Source organism: Phyllobates terribilis, unplaced genomic scaffold (assembly GCF_046119375.1).
Source record: "Phyllobates terribilis strain yellow unplaced genomic scaffold, ASM4611937v1 Scaffold_11__3_contigs__length_659146591, whole genome shotgun sequence".
Classification (NCBI taxonomy): Eukaryota; Metazoa; Chordata; class Amphibia; order Anura; family Dendrobatidae; genus Phyllobates; species Phyllobates terribilis.
In genome coordinates this window covers 343,996,584-344,014,572 of record NW_027362771.1, presented here as the reverse complement: position 1 = coordinate 344,014,572, position 17,989 = coordinate 343,996,584, and the positions used below count along the sequence as shown (strand labels likewise).

The 17,989-nt window shown below is 41.2% G+C and overlaps 1 protein-coding gene across 3 annotated transcripts in view; it reads left to right on the top strand.

The window, feature by feature from the left end:
* Positions 1–17,989, top strand: part of ZNF609 (zinc finger protein 609) — an 86,974-nt gene that overhangs the window by 19,501 nt on the left and 49,484 nt on the right. The window lies entirely within an intron of this gene.

The window sequence follows — 17,989 nt, the reverse complement described above, 5'->3', positions numbered from 1 at the left end:
TTGCAGAAACATCCATGCACACTTTCTTTACCTTCCACTGAAAGAGAAATGAGACCGCTGTCCTTTATGTTTTTTTCTGTCTGTATGCTGTGGATGGTGGATTTGGGGACCCCGGTTGTCGAGGAGGAGGGAAATATCCATCCTCTGGGACCTGCTAATACCAAAGGTTTATATTCTGTTGGGAATGTAATTTCAAAACGTATATATCTTATTAAAAAAAAAGAGGAAGAAAAAGTTAATCTTAGCAATGTTACAAACGCTCAAGCTGTGACCAAGTAGATGGTGAAGCTTGGTGTGAGAATGAGCTGTTGTATTGGGAATATGTACAGGTGCATCTCACTGAATTAGAATATCATCAAAAAGTTAATTTATTTCAGTTCTTCAATACAAAAAGTGAAAATCATATATATTATATAGAGTCATTACAGAGTGATCTATTTCAAATGTTTATTTCTGTTAATGTTGATGATTATGGACTACAGCCAATGAAAACACAAAAGTCATTATCTCACTAAATTAGAATAAGTAGCAAAAAACATCTGCAAATACTTCCTAAGCATTTAAAAAGGCCCCTTAGTCTGTTTCAGTAGGCTCCACAATCATGGGGAAGACTGCTGACTTGACAGATGTCCAGAAGGCAGTCATTGACACACTCCACAAGGTCCCAGATTTCCAATTTTCATTTGGAAATCAAGATCCCAGAGTTTGGAGGAAGAGTGGAGAAACACACAATCCAAACTGCTTGAGGTCTAGTGTGAAGTTTCCACAATCAGTGATGGTTTGAGGAGCCATGTCCTCTGCTGGTGTAGGCCCACTGTGTTTTATCAAGACCAAAGTCAGCGCAGCCGTCTACCAGGAAATTTTAGAGCACTTCATGCTTCCCTCTGCCGACAAGCTTTTTGGAGATGGAAATGTCATTCTCTAGCAGGACCTGGCTACTGTCCACACTGCCAAAAGTACCAATACCTGGTTTATAAACAACAGTATCACTGTGCTTGATTGTTCAGCAAACTCGCCTGACCTTAACCCCATAGAGAATCTATTTGGGTATTGTCAAAGAGGAAGATGAGAGACACCAGACCCAACAATGCAGACGAGCTGAAGGCTGCTATCAAAGCAACCTGGGCTTCCACAACACCTCAGCAGTGCCACAGGCTGATCGCCTCCATGCCACGCCGCATTGATGCAGTAATTGATTCAAAAGGAGCCCGGACCGAGTATTGAGTGCATTTACTGAACATACATTTCAGTCGGCCAACATTTCTGATTTTAAAAACATTTTGCAAGCTGTTGTTATAAAGTATTCTAATTTACTGAGATAATAACTTTTGTGTTTTCATTGGCTGTAAGCCATAATCATCATGAACAGAAATAAACACTTGAAATAGATCACTCTGTTTGTAATGACTCTATATAATATATGAGTTTCACTTTTTGTATTGAAGAACTGAAATAAATTAACTTTTTGATGATATTCTAATTTAGTGAGATGCACCTGTACCTTTTAATAGTCGCATATTTTCAGAGAATCACTGTGCATTATACGTTTGGGGGTTCTTGTGCAATTTGCTGCAGCATTTTTTTTTAATGATTTTTTAACAATTTATTATATTTTAACCATTGTTTAAGTTGATTCTTTAGTGCATTTAACCTTTATTTGTTTTGTTTTTTAAATGTACTTTTAAGAACATTGTATATAGCTTAAAGGGGAATCTTTGTAGCATGGCCTTGGGTTTCTACATGTCTGTTCCGTCCACTGCAGACCAGTTCCTATTCACATAGCTGATCTGCAGACCTGACAGCGTGGACTAGACAGTGTGTGGTGGTGCTCTGCTCCGTACATGGTTTACACCCGGCCTCTTCTGATACAGCTGACTGCTGGGGCTGCCATGTGTCGGATCGGGTATTGATGACCTATATCAAGATGATGATGGAAAAGCCCTTTAATGATTCAGTCTCACACGTTACCTGTTGTATAATTTGGCCGTTTTGTGGCTCTGTGGATTTTATACCAAAAATTTCCAGCAAAATAAATTATGAAGCAAGCGAAAGCAGATTTCTAAACCCTGTTCACATGTATTAGTTTTTTTGGCTGTGAATTTAAATTTTCCAACTCAGTGTACATATTGTTTTAAGGACTTTCACCACTAATTTTACTCAATGCAAAGCGTAGGCAAATCAGCATCAAAATCTACACGTTGTTATTATAATGTATTATTTTTGTTCTCCCGTTGTAAATGTATCTTTTTCCCGTGGTTGATCACCACCACTATACACAGTGATGAAATGGGGATCGGGAGTCTCTCATCTCTGTGGTGTGACCTATATAACACTAGCTGCACGGTAAGGAGGAGGAGATGACTGTCAGTGGATCCAGCGGTAGTATATCTGCATGTAGCATTACTACACAACAGGGCGTTAAAGGAAATGTGATACTAACGAGTTGGAGCTCCGCTTTTTAATTAACACCCATGTAATGATATTCATAGAAGTACTTCTGCTTTGAATTTTTGTCAGTTTCAATTGTAAATTAATATTTTTTTAATTACATTTAGTAGAAGAATATTTACCATTGATTATCAAGGTATTCCTGAAGGAATGATTATCGTAAATATCACTATAAGCAGTATTTATAGTTCTTATTGCTGATAACAGTGATATTTACAGCATTGCAAATTATCGAGATTAATTATAAATTATGGTTGTATAATTGGTTTTGTGGTTTGTTTTTTTCTGCATTCACACAAGCCATTTATCACTTGAAACCCAAAAATTGTGATATGTCAGTGTGAAAAGATCCCTTTTAAAGAGGACCTTTCACCAAATTTTTTATGTTGAACTGGACGCCTGATGAGGGCATTACCAGAGAGATTTCACTGGGAGTATGTACTACTTCCCCTTTCTAATGCCCAGCAATCATGAGCAGGCAGCAACACACTGGGGAAAGAATACACCACCTCATTAGCATTGACAAGCAGTCTGCCCTCCTCACCTCAGGGTGATGACCTGCTGGAGCTCAGCAGAGCCGAGTGTTACTAACAGCTTTCAGATCTCTTCTCTGGCAGTTGGTGTGGGGGCAAGGGCAATTACTGCAGAAATTGACTTTCATTGCAAACATTTCTAGTAAATCTCCTCTCAAATTCATATGAGCTTTATTGGCAGGATCAAATGCACATTAGCATTGCCAAAGCAAGTGTAATGCTATCAACTCTATCTTACCCCACACTGACTACTGGAGATGAAAGCTGTTAATCATACTCTGTTCTGCTGTGCACCAGCACATGTAATCACTCTGCAGTGAGGAGATCAGGCCGTATCAATATGTCTCACACTAGAAATGTTTGTAATGTGACTCTGTCCCTCCCCCCACACTGATTGCCCGATTTGAGAGCTGTCAGTTTAAAGGACTCTGTCAGCACAGAATGAGTGCTCAAACCAAGTACAGGCGCTCGGTGCTTCATGGAGTGGGCAGTCATTTACCTACACCTTCCCAGCTGCTTGTTTTTCTTTTATCTTCAACCTCCACCCCACACCCCTTTTCTTTGATTGATAGCTCAGGCTTGATGGAAGCAGAGATGGATGGAGAACAAGCAGGTCAGAAGGTGTAGTTAAATGTTTTGGGCTCTCCATGATGCACCGGGCGCTTTTGGTCTTAGTTTGAACAGTCATTCTGTGCTGACAGAGTCCATTTAAAGGGAATTTGTCAGCAGGTTTTTTGCTACCTCATCTGAGATCAGCATGACATAGGCAAAGAGACACTGAATCCAACGATGTATCACTTAATTTACTGAGTGCAGCGGTTCTGACACAGAGTTTTTAGATTTAGCAATGCAGCAGAGCTGAGAATGCTAACCCCGCCCTCATCATGCTCTCTGTGTACATAGTCTATAGACAATGAGCTGCTTATCACAGAACCCCAGAGTCAGACTTGCCAGCATGTGCCAGCTAGTCACAGCAATGATAATCACCAGGTGATAAAAACTCCAGTGTAAATAAACAACACACAGCATAACATGTGACACATTGTTGAATTTTGTGTTTTAACCCTTACCTCATGCTATCCTCAGATTACATAGAAAAAACCTTCTGACTGATTCCCTTTAATAACACTCGGCTCTGCTGTGCACACATCATTACACTGCAGTGAGAGCAGAATGTTCTTCATACCCCAGTGTTTTGCTGCCTTCATCAGAAAGAGGGAGAAGTACACGCCCCCAGTGAAATCTCTGGTAATGCCACTTAAAGTTAAAAAAAGGTAACTGTTTAAGTGCCAAATCCTTTGATTGGTAACATCTCTGCAACAGAGAGGCAAAATAAATAAAAAAAATAATGTTTAATTCTGATTTGCATCTCCTGTTATATCTAGTATCCAGTTCAACTTGAAAAATTTGGTGAAAGGTCCTCTTTAAAGGATTTTTCCAACTTTGCAGGTTAATTGATTCCGTGAAGGGTCTCTAAAATGCCAGTGTCAGAAAGGAGGTGAAGTATACTCTCTTTACTGACCCCTGCTACTACTTTTCCAGCTTTGTCCCCTGCTACTTTCCATACTTCCTGTACCAGACGGCCATGCATGTGGCCAGTGATGAACACAGCTATCTCTGGCAATCCCGTAGACACTGAATGGTGTGCTGATCATTTCTGTTCAATACTGCTCCATTCACACTCCGAGAATCCTGTTCTCATGATCAGTGGGGGTCCAGCAGGCATACCACTTAAACACTCATCACCTATCTTATGGGTCAGTGATGAGCTTTGATTATGGGAGAACCCCTTTAACTTAATGAAGAGAATTGGTGTGTAGTTGTATTCTACTAATGCACCATAAAAAATTATGTTCAATGGCAAATACCTACGTCCTAAAATCTGTTGTCTTTGGAAATGGCACAATTGTCCCCTGAAGTCTCCAACTAGTGTAAATAAGTTTACCTTGTTGAATTCTAACTTTCCTATAATTTCTTACCCCTGAATATCAGCAACATCAGAGTCTGGTAATCACTTATATTTCATTGCCTATTGAAATAACATGTTGGCTCACCTTGGCCAAATGTTTGTGTAGGGCAGTTGGAGTACACTAGTGCTGTTTCATTCCATGTCAGTAGGGAAAAACTAGAACCGGTACAACTGGGACAGGGCATGTTTTATAAAAGGGTGATCAAAATGTGAAGTAGACTAAAGCCGACCATGAATGCAAATTCTTAATTCTCTATTGTTTTATATGTTCAGTCCTGTATGACGTAGTATGTGTTGTTTTCACATAAAAGCCCTATATGATACTGGTTTAAGAGCACTATGGATGGTGGCCTCTGCATTCCGGCCCGGGGACAGTGGCCATCGCATTCTGGGCCGGGGCAGGCGGTGGTTCTCGCATTCAGTATTTTGAAAGAAAGGGTTTGCTTTGCGATAGTCAATTTAGCTTGGTTTGAGGTGCACTGCCATCCTGTTCCCTGTAATTTTTCCAGTCCTGTACAATCTGGCATATTGTTTTGTTGAAGCAGATGTCCATTCTTTAGTTTAAAAAAATGTTTATGTACTTCCAGTTAACACCAGTTCTGTGGAGTTGGTAAGCCAAACATCCGACTCTGACTAATCAATTTCCCTGACCTCCAAATGTGACTCCGCAGCACGGCCTCACTTCTGAGCATGTACATAAAGTGCAGCACAGATTCATCTCAACTAAAAGCCTAAATTAAAACATTTACAGCACATACTGCATTGAACTGCTGTACTCAACTCATATATTTTAGTAGTCGGTCCATTTTATACAGATTCCATCTCCACAGCCCTGTCTCACTACTGAGCATGTACATCAAGTGCAGCACAGATTCATCTCAACTAAAAGCCGGGATTAGCAATAGAACAGACATTTATAGGACATTTCGTAACTATCCCAAATTTTTATTAAAACATTTACAGCACATTCTGCATTGTACTACTGGTCCCAATTTATTATATATTATCGGATTCGTTCCATTTTATAACGACTCCGACTCCACAGCCCTGGTTAACACCTGCCTGATGCTTATTTTCCCTGGCTCTTTCAGCTCAGCTCCATTAGGTGACCAATATGATCTATGACCGCTTACCTATAGTACCTACAGTAAGGCTGTGTGCCCGCGATGCGTTTTTTAAGCGTTTCCGCAGCGGCAAAAACGCTGCAGAAACGCTTAAAAATTCATGGTAGAAGGCCTGCCATGTTCCCCAATGATAATACGCATGTGCTGTGCACATGCTGCGGAACTTTACGCTGCGGATTATCATTGCGGAAAAAAACGCAGCACTACCAATTATTTTGCGGAAGTGCTGCGTTTTCACCGCCATTGACTTGCATTAGAACGCATGCATTCCGCTTCACTAGATAAGCACATGCGGAATACATGCGTTCAATGTGCGGATGGTTCCCAGGTCTAGAGAAGAGAAGACTCTCCTCCGGACCTGGGTACCATAGAAAACTGTAAAAAAAAAAAAAAGAATAAAATAAAAAATAAATATATACTTACCTTCTGGCGGCCCCCGGTGTGCTCCTCCTCTCATGCCGGCAGATCGCGATGGACTGGAGGACCTGCGCTGACGTCATAGTCATATGACGGGTCACGCGACGCTGACGTTGGCAGGACCTTCAGTGTACGTGTATATGTGTATACACACTCGGTCAAAATTGTTGGTACCCCTCGTTTAATGCAAGAAAAACCCACAATGATCACAGAAATAACTTGAATCTGACAAAAGTAATAATAAATTAAAAATCTATGAAAATGAACAAATGAAAGTCAGTCATTGCTTTTCAACCCTGCTTCCACAGAATTTAAAAAAAAATTAAACTCATGAAATAGGCCTCGACAGAAGTGATGGTACCCCTGAAAATAATGTGACAAAAGGGACATGTTAAGGCTATGTGCCCACGTTGCATTTATGAAGCAGAAAATTTCTGCTTCATAAATGCAAGTCCTCTCCCGGAAAAACGCATGTGGAATTCCGCACGCGTTTATCGCGCATTTTTCGCGCGTTTATCACGCGTTTTCCACATGCGGAATTGCCTTGCGTTTTTTTTGCATTGGACAAAGGCAATTCCGCTTGCGGAAACGCAAAATTAAATGACATGCTGCGGATTTTTGAACGCAGCATAAACGCTGCGGAAAAATCCGCAGCATGGGCATTGACATTGCGGAATGCCATTGGGGACCATGGGGTGCGGATATACATGCTTTTTTCAAGCGTTTACGCTGCGGAAATTCCGCAGCATATACGCTTGAAAAACGCTACGTGGGCACACAGCCTAAATCAAGTTGTGTCCACTAATTAACATCACAGGTGTCTACAATCTTGTGATCAGTCAGTGGGCCTGTATATAAGGCTACAGATACTCACTGTGCTGTTTGGTGACATGGTGTGTACCACACTCAACATGGACCAGAGGAAGCAAAGGAAAGAGTTGTCTCAGGAGATTAGAAAGAAAATTATAGACAAGCATGTTAAAGGTAAAGGTTATAAGACCATCTCCAAGCAGCTTGATGTTCCTGTGGCTACAATTGCACATATTATTCAGAAATGTAAGATCCATGGGACTGTAGCCAACCTCCCTGGACGTGGCCGCAGGAGGAAAATTGATGACAAATCAAAGAGACGGATAATACGAATGGTAACACAAGAGCCCAGGAAAACTTCTAAAGAGATTAAAGGTGATCTTCAAGCTCAAGGAACATCAGTGTCAAATTTTACCATCAGTCATTGTTTGATTCAAAGTGGACTTCATGGGAGACGACCAAGGAGAACACCATTGTTGAAAGAAAAATCATAAAAAAACAGACTGGAATTTGCCAAACTACATGTTGACAAGCCACAAAGCTTCTGGGAGAATGTCTTATGGACAGATGAGACAAAAATGGAAGTTTTTGGCAAGGCACATCAACTATGTTCACAGATGGAAAAATGAACCATATCAAGAAAAGAACACTGTCCCTACTGTGAAACATGGAGGAGGCTCTGTTATGTTCTGGGGCTGCTTTGCTGCATCTGGCACAGGGTGTCTTGAATCTGTGCAGGGTACAATGAACTCTCAAGACTATCAAGGGATTCTAGAGAGAAATGTGCTGCCCAGTGTCAGAAAGCTTGGTCTCAGTCGCAGGTCATGGGTCTTGCAACAGGATAATGACCCAAAACACACAGCTAAAAACACCCAAGAATGGCTAAGAGGAAAACATTGAACTATTCTGAAGTGGCCTTCTATGGGCCCTGACCTAAATCCTATTGAGCATCTTTGGAAAGAGCTGAAACATGCTGTCTGGAAAAGGCAACCTTCAAACACGAGACAACTGGAGCAGTTTGCTCATGAGGAGTGGGACAAAATACCTGTCGAGAGGTGCAGAAGTCTCATTGACAGTTACAGGAATCGTTTGATTGCAATGATTGCCTCAAAAGGTTGTTCAACAAAATATTAAGTTAAGAGTACCATCATTTCTGTCCAGGCCTATTTCATGAGTTTAATATTTTTTTTTTAATTCTGTGGAAGCAGGGTTGAAAAGCAATGTCTGACTTTCATTTGTTCATTATCATAGATTTTTAATTTATTATTACTTTTGTCAGATTCAAGTTATTTCTGTGACCATTATGGGTTTTTCTTTCATTAAACGAGGGGTACCAACAATTTTGACCACGTGTGTATATGTATGTGTGTTTGTGTATATACAGTGGTGACCAAAAGTATTGGCACCCCTGCAATTCTGTCAGATAATACTCAGTTTCTTCCTGAAAATGATTGCAATCACAAATTCTTTGGTATTATTATCTTCATTTAATTTGTCTTCAATGATAAAACACAAAAAGAATTGTCCTAAAGCCAAATTGGATACAATTCCACACCAAACCTAAAAAAGGGGGTGGACAAAAGTATTGGCACTGTTTGAAAAATCATCTGATGCTTCTCTAATTCGTGTAATTAACAGCACCTGTAACTTACCTGTGGCACCTAACAGGTGTTGGCAATAACTAAATCACACTTGCAGCCAGTTAACATGGATTAAAGTTGACTCAACCTCTGTCCTGTGTCCTTGTGTTTACCACATTGAGCATGGAGAAAAGAAAGAAGACCAAAGAACTGTTTGAGGACTTGAGAAACCAAATTGTGAGGAAGCATGAGCAATCTCAAGGCTACAAGTCCATCTCCAAAGACCTGAATGTTCCTGTGTCTTCCGTGCGCAGTGTCATCAAGAAGTTTAAAGCCCATGGCACTGTGGCTAACCTCCCTAGATGTGGACGGAAAAGAAAAATTGAGAGATTTCAACGCAAGATTGTGCGGATGGTGGATAAAGAACCTCGACTAACATCCAAACAAGTTCAAGCTGCCCTGCAGTCCGAGGGTACAACAATGTCAATCCGTACTATCCGTCGGCGTCTGAATGAAAAGGGACTGTATGGTAGGATACTCAGGAAGACCCCACTTCTTACCCCGAGACATAAAAAAGCCAGGCTGGAGTTTGCCAAAACTTACATGAGAAAGCCTAAAACGTTTTGGAAGAATGTTCTCTGGTCAGATGAGACAAAAGTAGAGCTTTTTGGGAAGAAGCATCAACATAGAGTGTAAAGGAAAAAAAAAAGAGGCATTCCAAGAAAAGAACACGGTCCCTACAGTCAAACATGGCGGAGGTTCCCTGATGTTTTGGGGTTGCTTTGCGGCCTCTGGCACTGGACTGCTTTACCGTGTGCATGGCATTATGAAGTCTGAAGACTACCAACAAATTTTGCAGCATAATGTAGGGCCCAGTGTGAGAAAGCTGGGTCTCCCTCAGAGGTCATGGGTCTTCCAGCAGGACAATGACCCAAAACACACTTCCAAAAGCACTATAAAATGGTTTGAGAGAAAGCACTGGAGACTTCTAAGGTGCCCAGCAATGAGTCCAGACCTGAATCCCATAGAACACCTGTGGAGAGATCTCAAAATGGCAGTTTGGAGAAGGCACCCTTCAAATATCAGGGACCTGGGGCAGTTTGCCAAAGAAGAATGGTCTACAATTCCAGCAGAGCATTGTAAGAAACTCATTGATGGTTACCGGAAGCGGTTGTTCGCAGTTATTTTGGCTAAAGGTTGTGCAACCAAGTATTAGGCTGAGGGTGCCAATACTTTTGTCTGGCCCATTTTTGGAGTTTTGTGTGAAATGATCAATGATTTGATTTTTGCTTCATTCTCTTTTGTGTTTTTTCCTTGCAAGCAAATTAAATGAAGATAATACCAAAGAATTTGTGATTGCAATCATTTTCAGGAAGAAACTGAGTATTATCTGACAGAATTGCAGGGGTGCCAATACTTTTGGCCACCACTGTATATATAATATATATGTATATACAGAGCCCTACATATATATACAGAGTCCTACGTACGCATGTTTCGCGTGTTAAACACATGCTTTCTCAAGGGTAAGGGTACCTGCTTACGTAGGGCTCTGCACTTTCTGCTTGTGCTTCACCTGCCACATGGGTAAGGTTTCTTTTTATTGAACTATTCGATTGTGGTTTTTCTGACATACTTTCATTTACACATGTGTGACATAGGTGGAATCTTCACATGTATATAATACCTTCTATACTTGCATGTTGCATGTGTTTTCCCTAGCCAGGGTTTTTGCTTGATGCTATTTTGCCTGTCTTGGTTATTTGTAAGAATGTTTTTAACCAGTATTTAATAAAAATGAATATTTTATACACACTCCCTTTGCTCCACCTCTTTTCAACCCTTTAAGTCATAGGCTGTCTGAAACCTGCCTCCTCTCTCAGTAATGGTTCAGTAGTTGACAGCTCTGCCTGGTCAGGCTGGCTGCTGTATACAGACACAAGCCCGTCACTGACTCCCTGGGAAGTTAGCGGGAACTACAGTAGTTTCCATTGAGCAAAGGCAGAGTGATTATACAACACCGATTACTGAATAATATAGGGTCATCTGATGTCTGCCATACAAATATATGAAGGCATGTGAACCTAGAAGGGGCATTCTGGGTAAGTCTGGATCCCTTTGGCTCTACGTGGTAAATAGCCCTAATCCTTTTGTTCTCCTGCTAGATGTGTCACCGCCAGAGGTGTTTGGCAGCGGTCACTCCTCTATCCCCATGGAGAACATGTGCAGTGTATGGTAGGGATTGTGAAAATTGCTTTTTGCCAACTAGCATTCAGCTGACCACTATCTTGGGTGTTTGGTCACCCTAAGAAACCTTGTCTCGCAGCCCAGATATTAATGGCCTCTTGCTGCTAATATTTCCTGACCAGTTCCTCTTTATTCCATACAATTGCACTGAGTATAATCTTTTACCTTCCTTTTAAATGAGTTGACCCCTTTCAAGAATTATTGGTCCGGGTGGTGAAAAACAAAATACACGGAGCTGTTACTCACCATCCGGGGGGTCCAGAGTTGCTTCTTACCACTACTCCTATGATTGAGTACTGTCTGCAGCAGAGATGGCATGTCAGCAGCGCTGCAGCCAATCAGATGTCCCGACGATGTAGAAGGTACGCTGAGCACTGCAGCCAGCACACAATCACCATTTTTTGTCGAGCCTCCGGAGCAGTAATCTTTGAAAGTGGATAAACCTTGTCAGCAGGATTTTAGGCAGCGTTGTGAGAAGACAAATTTCCGCAAGTAATAAACAGAAACCGAGAGGTCTGTGGTTTCTGAAGTGTTCTCACTCCACCTGTGGCCTTTTACACTCTGTACTTGCCGACAGACCTCTGGCTGGTTTCCACTCTCATCTTTTTTCCTGCTGCCTCTTTCATACAGGAAAGGAAAGGAATAGATTAGGAGAGGAATGAGTGAAATGGTCTTTTCCAGTGATCAGGGAACGTAGACCTTGTCAGCAGGAGGGGCACAGATGTTATAAAGATGGACAGATGAGAGTTGGCAGTCGCAGCCAGATGTCTGCCGCGGTCTCAGAGTCGGAATAATAAAAGTGTGAGACAGTTTGCTTCTCAGGGGATGAAGATGTGTTTCCAAAGCATCAACACAGCCAGCAGCTCTCTACAATATATCTGCAGCCACTGTGGATTTTACATAGTGGTTAAAGCTTACCACAGCCTGATATATACTGGTTAAAATGTAAATCACAATATGCTTTAAGTGCTGGGGGGTTAACGCATTTTTCTTCAGTGCTAAAATAAACATATAAGGATTTGTTCACATGGAATGGACATGTAGTGTACAGTTGAAACCAGAAGTTTACATACACTATATAAAAAGACACACATGCATGTTTTTCTCAATATCTGACATGAAATCAGAAGAAACCTTTCCCGTTTTAGGTCAGTTAGGATTACCATATTTTTAATATTTGCCAAATGCCAGGATAATGAGAGAGAGAGAATGTTTTAAGGCATTTTTATTACTTACTGCAAAGTCAAAAGTTTACATACACTAAGATCACTATCCCTTTAAACAATTCTGGACAGCCCATACGATGAGGTCATGTGTTTTGGAAGTTTCTGAGGTTTTTTGGCAACATCTGAGTTAATTAGAGACACACCTGTGGATGTATTTTAATGCACACCTGAAACACACTACTTCTTTATGTAGCATCATGGGAAAGTCTAAAGAAATCAGATGAGATATCAGGAAGAGAATTGTGGACTTGCACAAGTCTGGCTCATCCTTGGGTACAATTTCAGCATACGTGAAGGTGCCTCGTTCATCTGTACAAACAATTATACGCAAGTACAAACAAGATGGGAATGTCCAGCCATCATACCACTCAGGAAGGAGACGAGTTCTGTGTCCCAGAGATGAACGTGCTTTGGTCTGACATGTGCATATCAACCCAAGGACAAAAGCAAAAGATCCTGTGAAGATGATGGCGGAAGCTGGTAAGATTATGTCAATATCCACAGTGAAATGAGTACTGTATCAACATGGGCTGAAAGACCACTCTGCCAGGAAGAAGCCATTACTCCAAAAGAAACATATAAAAAAGCCAGATTAATGTTTGCAAATGCACACTGGAACAAAGACCTTAATTTTTGGAGACATGTCCTGTGGGCTGATGAAATTAAAATTGAACTTTTGGGCATAATGACTATCGTTACGTTTGGAGGAATAAGGGAGAAGCTTGGAAGCCTAAAAACACCATCCCAACTGTGAAACACTGTGGTGGCAGCATTATGTTGTGGGGTTGTTTTGCTGCAGGAGGGACTGGGGCACTTCACAATATAGATGGCATCATGAGAAAAGATGATTGTGGCAGTACTGAAGCAACATCTCAAGACATCAGCCAGGAAGTTAAAGTTTGTGCGGAAATGGGTCTTCCAAATGGATAACGACCCAAAGCATTCTCCAAAATGGTAGCAAAGTGGCTTAAGGATAACAAAGTCAATGTTTTGGAGTGGCCGTCACAAAGCCCTGATCTCAGTCCTATTGAAAATTTATGGGCAAAGCTGAAAAGGCAGGTGCGAGCAAGGTGACCTACAAACCTGGATCAGTTACACCAGTTTTGTCAGGAGGAATAGGCCCAAATTCCGACCAACTATTGTAAGAAGCTTGTGGAAGGATATCCCAAACGTTTGACCCAAGTCATTCAGTTTAAGGGCAATGGTACCAAATACTAATGAAATGTATATAAACTTTTGACTTTGCAGTAAGTAATAAAAATGTAGCTACACAACACTCCCCGAATGGACGTACCCAAAGTTTCTTCCAGAGTTGTATCTTCAAAGTACAATGGGGGAAATACATTTTATACCATTGGCTAGTATCAGCAATACTTCTATATTAACCCCTTAGTGACCAGTTCAAATTTTTCAAATCTGACATGTCCTTATATGTGGCAATAGCTCTGGAATGTTTCAACATATCCCATTGATTGTTGAGATTGTCTTTTTGTGACACATTATACTTTGTTAATGGTAAATTTAGGTCAATATGTTTTTCATTTATTTATAAAAATCTGAACAATTTGGCAAAAATTGTAAAAAAATTAGTACATTTCAAAGCAGTAGTAATTTTCAAACTTTGAATGATTATCCCTTTGATCCAGATTGTCATACTGCACAAAAAAAAAAAAAAAAACATTTAGCTGATGGCTGCTTTACATCAGCTCCATTTGTAAAATGTTCTTTCATTTTTTTAGGATGTTAGAAGGTTTAAAAATGTATCAGCATTTTTTCATTTTTCAAGGAAATTTTCAAAACATTATACTTTTTGGGGACTTATTCAGTTTTCAAGTGGCTTTGGAGGTCCTATATATTGTAAACCCCCGCAAAAAAACAAACAACACCCTTCAGCATATTCAACACTGCGATCAGGTAGTTTATTAACCCTTCAGGTGCTTTTCAGGGATTAATGCACAGTGTCGGGACAGGAATGGAAATGTTATTTTTATCACTTAAATGTTGCTAACTTCTGAACCAGTCACTAAGGCCGGCAGACTGAGGCCGTTATTTGGCGGTGAATTGCCATGTCAATCATGAGGACCACAAAATCATTCTCAGTGTGTTGATGGGGTTAAAGAGGGAGCCCCCACACTCTGTTAACCATCTAGATGCCGTCGTCCGTATTGACAGCAGCATCTAAAGGGCTTAATCGGCAATGGTCCATGCCAACACTGATCATGGCTGATGCAGCAGGGTGTCAGCTATAGTGTACAGCTGCTGCATTTTCTGCCATTGGGGGATGCTATTCACTTAGATCTCAGATCAATAAAAAGACATGTTGGTGGTCACTAAGTGGTTAAAGAGGATCTGTCATTAGATTCCTGCTGCATAAACCACAGGCAACATGAATCAGAGCCTGTCTGTGCGATTGCAGCCGTGTATGTCGTATTCTGAAACACTGAGACGTTTCCGAGAAATCAAGAGTTTGAAAAGCTGTCCCTGGACCATAGGGAGAGATCTTAGTGTTCCAATGACATCCTCATCTGGCTTCTCTCCGCCCTATTCCAACTGATTTACAGGTCTCTCCCATGTGTATAAATAGGCAGAGACCTGTCAATCAACTGGGGCGGGGCGAAGCCGGAAAAGGGAAAAGCCGGACTAGGGGAAGCCATTGGAACAGTCAGGTCTCTTCCTATAGTCCCTGGATGGCTTTTCAAACTATTTGTTCTGAAATGTCTTAGTAGTCGTGCCTGTAGTTCAGATAGCAAGAATCTAAGACAGATTCCTTTTTAAAGTGCAAAAAAAGTGACTAAACCTATCCATTTTTAATTTAATTATACTAATAAGTTTAGCTCAGTGTTAGCACTGCAGCCTTGCAGCGCTGGAGTCCTGAGTTCAACCTCACCAAGGACAACTGTAAGGTATTTGTATGTTCTCACCATGTTTGCATGGGTTTACTCTGATTTCCTCCCACACTCCAAAGACCTACTGATAGGGAAACTAGATTGTGAGCCCCAATGGGGACAGTGGTGACAAAATATATATATTTATACAGAGCTGAGGCTTGAGACATATCTTCCTCCTTTGAATTGCAGACACAATAGTTATACTTCTGACACTGCTTCGTAGTAAAAGACTCTGCGGTGCCTCCGCAGGAGCATAAAGACTGAAAACAGTCGCCATAAGCGTGATGGCACATATTGTATGGTTTACAAATTTTTCTAAAAAAAAGTCAAATTAACTTAAATGCTCTATCTGTGCCTTTTTTTCAATCTTTGGTGCTTTTTTGGAAATTCAGCACACTCTGCAGTTAGCAGTTTCCCCATGCATTTTCATAGGCTTCTCGGAAGGCGTTTGGAATCACAGCATACCATATTCACTGCTGTTTTTCTCACCGACTTCCAGCCTCTAACGCTTTTGTTGCTTGAAGTTTCACAACGTGGTTCTGTGTTCAAGCAGTACTTGTAACAAGAGGCTACCGAGCTGTGAGTTACTAACACTGAGGCTGCGTGCCCACTATGCGTTTTTCAAGCGTTTTTGCCGCGGAATTTCCACAGCAAAAACGCTTGGTAATACGTGCCCCTTGGTCCCCAATGATAATCCGCACGTGCTGTGCACCTGCTGCGGAAATTTCCGCTGCGGATTATCATTGCGGAAAACTACGCAGCATGTCCATTAATTTTGCGGACACGCAGAGTAATCGCTGCCATTGACTTGCATTGGACCGCGTGACATCCACATCACTGCATCTGCAGATGCGTATATCATACGGTTCAATGTGCGGATGGTACCCGGGTTTGGAGAAGAGGAGACTCTCATCCAGACCCAGGTTCCATAGAACCTGTTAAAAAAAAGAATTTAAAATAAAAAATAAAGATTATACTTACCTTCTGATGGCCCCCGGTCTCATCAGCGATGCGTCCGGTCTGTTGTATCGGTCGCGGTGGTGTGAAAGAACCTGCCATGACGTCATTTAGTCATGTGACAGGTCACGCGACCGCTGACGTCGGCGGTCGCGTGACCTGTCAAATGACGTTATGGCAGGTCCTTTCACACCACCGCGACCGATGCAACAGACCGGACGCCATCGGAAGGTAAGTATAATCTTTATTTTTTACCATTCTTATTCTTTTTTTTTTTTTTTTTTTTTTTTTAACTATTACTTGGTCACACTTTATAAATCCATGCCGGTTGCATAGATTAAGGCTATGTGCCCACGTTGCATTTATGAAGCAGAAAATTTCTGCTGCATAAATGCAAGTCCTCTCCCGGAAAAACGCATGCGGAATTCCGCACGCGTTTATCGCGCATTTTTCGCGCGTTTATCACGCGTTTTCCACATGCGGAATTGCCTTGCGTTTTTTATGCATTGGACAAAGGCAATTCCGCTTGCGGAAACGCAAAATTAAATGACATGCTGCGGATTTTTGAACGCGGCATAAACGCTGCGGAAAAATCCGCAGCATGTGCATAGAAGTTGCGGAAACCCATTGGGGATCATGGGGTGCGGGTTACCAAGCGTTTTACAAGCGTTTCCGCTGCGGAAATTCCGCATCAAAAACGCTTGTAAAACGCTACGTGGGCACACAGCCTTATATAGTGTGACCAAGTTGTCAAGCACTTTTCCAAGTGATGCTAAAATCGCTTGGAAAAGCGCTTGATAACCTTCATGCAGAAATGCATGCAAAAACGCTTGACAAACGCTTCTACCTGGCAGGAAAAACGCATGTAAAATCCGCATGCGTTTTTCCTACCAGGGAGAAGCGTAAAAAATATGCAGCATTTCTGCATCGTGGGCACTTAGCCTGACTGTCATTCTGATTCCTCAGTCACCTGGTACAGAAATAGATGAGTTGTTTGATAGTGTTCACTCTCCAAATCAGTGTAATGTTGAGATACTGGAACTTTTCTTCAGGTTATCAGCTACCAGTCATAATTAATAAGAAATTTATTTTTTCACATTTTATCAGGACTAATGGCATCAAGATTGGGAATCAAAACATACTGCAGAGTAGTTCATCCATTCTTCCTCTATCAATTTGATTAAAAACATGTCATCAGAAGTGAAAATATGGCAATCTGCTCATATAATTTTGGTTTTGGAGTCACTTCCTTTATAAGATGAGGTTGATGCATTCATATTACCTAAAGGTGGCCATACATACTGGAATGTAATTGCCAAAAGACCTGATCGAAGGCTGCATGGGAGAAAAAGTCCACGGCCATGCAGATATCGGCTGACTAATAGTATATCGAGGAATTGCTGCTTGTGCAATTCCGTAATGTATGGAATTTGGCCATTTCTCACCGCAAGATTCAGGCTATGAGCACAAATTGATTTTTCTGCAGAAAAGGGAGAACGCTGTGTAAAATATTCATGCTTTGATCCATGCTTGATTTTGTTTTTTTTCCTCCAATCATTATTTGAATGAGTGAAAAATGCTGAAAGAAATGACATGCTGCGAATTAGAAAAAATGCCCTGATGGTTCATATCTGCAAGGAAAAAAATAAAATCTCATTCACTTTGTAGTGTAGAACGCTGCACTTTTTCCACCCCCAAAAAAAATAAATAATCCAGCGTGTGAACAAGCCTTTAAACCTCAATTATGCAAGACCAGTGATTTTCACGCCAGCCTTGATGAGGGGGTGGGC